We start from the raw sequence: 3915 nt of genomic DNA, 5'->3' as shown, positions 1-3915 counted from the left end.
TGTGTGTAGTCCTGCATCAGTAAACATGATAGTGTACTAATATACCTTAATTAATATTAGTGTAATTTTTTAATTTTGGATTTTTTATTTTTTATGGAATGTAGTGGTTGGGATACAAGGCTCACCATCTGCTGGGGTTGATGGTTCACTTCCTGGTACTCCAGCTCAATCTGTAAATGGGTACTTTCAAAGTGAATGGGGTGGGGGCAGTACCGGCCATGTTGCCTCCTTTCTGGATTGAAGGCTTAGTATAGAGAATGTGTTCCAAATCTCTAACGGGCAGTCATGTAAAAGGATTTACTGTTACTCTTCTATAATGTATACTGTCTATTGTACTCAAAGCCAATCTGGGTATATTTATTTTCTTCTTTTTCTGTAAAGTTTGTGGGATTGAACCCAATGCCAGATTGATTAAAGCAAAGGTGGTGTGGATGGTGGGAGGTGGTAGAGATCCTCGAGACGGCAGGTCAGGAAGATCTATGCTGCCATCAGAGATAATAATTTTCTGGTAAGGTCAGCCATTATTGTAAGCTCTTAATAATTAACTTCTCGAGTAACATAATCCTCTCAATAAGGATAGGTCTTGCAAGAATTAGTTTGGTAATGGGAGCATTTATGTTACTCAGGTATTTATCAAATTTCAATTCCTCTCAAACCATTTTTTTTTAATTAAATTTTGTAAGTGGGTGAAAATAAAATGTCATTATTATAAAGTGTGTGTGTGTGTAATAATAATAATAATAATAATAAACGGTTTTTGAAAAGGTTGTAGCCGAAGGCTGAAAATATACATTGGACACAAATGACTTATTACATGCATTGGTGGTGTTTAACAAAAATCTTCATAGAAAGGTGAAGGAACATACAGTGAACACAGATTAATGTTTACATATGTTCATCAGGCTGAGGTGTTGGAACAACAGACGTGGTGTAGTAACTCCCTCACAGATGGCGTTATGGGGGCATCACGTGGGTACTAATTCCTCTGAGGTGGTGTTGTGGAGGGCTTGGCGTGGTGTATTCCCTACAGATGGGTGTTAAGAGGGCCTGATGATGTAGTAGTTACTTCACAGATGGTGTATGAGGCCTGATGATATAGTAATTCCCTCTCAGATGATGGTGTTATGAGGGCCTGATGTGGTGTAGTAATTCCCCTCACAGATGGTGTATGAGGGCCTGATGTGGTGTGGTAATTCCCTCACAGATGGTGTTATGAGGGGCATCATGGCGTATAATTCCTCTGGATGGTGTTATGAGGGTCATAGCGTAGTAATTCCCTCTAGATGGTGTTATGAGGGCATCACATGGTGTAGTAATTCCCTCTGGGTTGGTGTTATGAGGGGCATCATGTGAAAGTAATTCCCTCGGATGGTGTTATGAGGGGCATCACGTGGTGTAGTCCTTCCTCTGAGATGGTGTTATGAGGAACTTCACATGATGCTGTAGACTCATTCACTATGTGGTGTCGTAGCATCATAGGACACCAGTGTCTGTTGTCACAGGACTTCACTCACTCAAACTGGGTGAAGTGGTCCCAGGCTTCTCTATCTCGTGGGTCTCAGGGGTTATCACTGGGTACCTGGGACCTCACTGTGTGAAGGTTAGCTTGGATAAGACTCAGCTTGAGTTGTTTTTCACTGCTTAAGCACTGTTCACCACTATTCAACACTGGTTCCATTCCTTTCCCAAATGAAATAGCAACTTCTGGCGAGAACTTGTTGATATTCCGGTGGGAGGGAGGTTCAGGGAGGGAGCTGGTATGGGCCAACATAACAGTTGACCTGGCTGCTGCTGAGCAGCGCCAGGTGCGTCTGACCCGTCTTGACCCGTCGGTGGTCAGGATGAGAGTGTGTGTGTGTGTGCGGCGTGTGTGTGTCAAAATAAAACTTCGCTGGACTAAATCATCACTTGTGTTAGTTGAAGTGTTTGGTTTACTTTATGCTTGGTTCATGTATCATGCATCACTCTTACTGCTGTATTTCACCTCTTGTATTTCCTGTATTAGTTTATTTAATGAGAATATTGGTCTAGTGAACTGTATTCCACATATTTTTGGTATTATTAGAGACATTATAGATTATTTTTTCTCTCTCTCTCTCCTCTCTTTTAGTTTTTACTTGTGATAATTTATATTACCATCACGTGTTATTTACAGATCTGGGGAGGCTTCTTGTGCGTCTTCTCCATCACTGAAGACGACTCATTCCAGGCCACTCAAGAATTCCGGTAGATATCTCCTGGTCCATCATGACTTAAGGTTAGGAGTGTTGAAGTTACCCTGAGAGGTGTGTGAGTGAATATTGGTTGCTGAGGTGCCTTAGTGGTCTGTGGTTGGGGTATTGGGGTTGTGGTGAGTGCAAACTTTGGTCCCAGGAAGAATTTTGTCTTGTGGTCATTTAGGAGACATACATACACACATACATACATGCATCTGGGCAGTCAATTAGGCAACATACACACACACACACACACACACACACAGAGAGAACTATTTCAGCCATCCAGGTATCTGATCAAAGAGTGTGCAGCTTGACCTCAAATTCCACTGAGCATTGTTTCAACCCTAACCAACCAACCAAGAGTAGAGACTATTTTTACTTCACTTATGTTGTAGTGTATTAGGTTGGTGTATAAAAATATTTTCTGTATTTTTTGTAATGGAAGTCAAATGTTAATTATCAAAGACATTGACAGTTTTTTCATAATTCATTATGATGTACAAGTTATCACCAACCATTTGTTATATGTTTATTCTTTACTTTGCTTATTTTTATTGTGTATTTTAAATCAGCATTACTCTATATTAACAACCCCTTGAGTATGTATGAAATTAATATATATCTTATTTTTTTAGGGAACAAATTCTCCGGTGAAGAATCCGAACACATCCCATTCTTGTTGGTAGGCAACAAAGCTGATCTAACGGATGCGGGGAAAGTCTCAGAGGAAAAGCCAAGAACAAATGCGGGACAATGGGCATTACCTTGTTGAGACCTCGGCAAGACAAGAGCTAACGTGGACAAGGTAACGTCCTCTGGTGGATAAACAATAATCCTCCGCCTTCCATAACCTATTCCCCAGGCTTTACATTATAGCAGATAGTTATTTTTTACACTAGGTGTTGGTATGCCAGAATAATGGAACTTTTTGATCATGTATAAACTCCTTGTACTATGAACCTGAGGCTGTTGCTGCACTCTGCTTGTGGTTGATGAAGAGAAGTTCGTCTGTGTCTCCTCTTCTTATTTTGCTATTTAATTAATTCTGATTTATTTTTTATTATCAGTGAGTAAGAGCAAATTATTAAGTAGCAAACCCTCCACAAATATTTAGAATTATTAGGTAATGTAAGTGAAAGTATTGGTATTATTGTCACCCAGATGTTTTGAGGTGATCTGTTAATGGTCTTGGGAAACATTCACTACCACACTGAGAGAAAATATAGAAAGTAAATAGAATAAAAGAAAGTTGAATAGAAGAAAATAATTTGTAGAGTATTTAGTTCTTCTAGAAAATTAATAAACAACTTATATTTTGTAAATTAATGTGAATTTTTTTTTTTCAAAACTACACCTTACAATGGGTTAAACTTTTTTATTCATATTAAAATTCAAATTAGCATAGAAAAGAAATATACTTTTATTATTCATTATTTTTAGAAGGCATAGATAAAAACTAGTGATATAAAAAATGCCAGTTTCAAATTATAGTCCACTATCCGTGGACAATATACTGTTGCTATTATTGGCCTCATCCTCTACTGACAACACCACAACTCTCACCTCTTGGTTTAACACTCACTGGTACATATTAGCCTCATCCTCTACTGACAACACCACAACTCTCACCTCTTGGTTTTAACACTCCCACTGTTTATATTGGCACTCATCCTCTACTTACCTAACTCTCACCTCT

General features: G+C 38.8%; 1 pseudogene; it reads left to right on the top strand.

Moving 5' to 3' along the window:
- Nucleotides 1-422: 422 nt before the first annotated feature.
- Nucleotides 423-3024, top strand: LOC121878826 (annotated as a pseudogene).
- Nucleotides 3025-3915: the final 891 nt, after the last annotated feature.

Source organism: Homarus americanus, unplaced genomic scaffold (assembly GCF_018991925.1).
Source record: "Homarus americanus isolate GMGI-L3 unplaced genomic scaffold, GMGI_Hamer_2.0 scaffold47778, whole genome shotgun sequence".
NCBI classification, from domain to species: domain Eukaryota; kingdom Metazoa; phylum Arthropoda; class Malacostraca; order Decapoda; family Nephropidae; genus Homarus; species Homarus americanus.
This window is presented reverse-complemented; position numbering and strand designations above follow the sequence as displayed.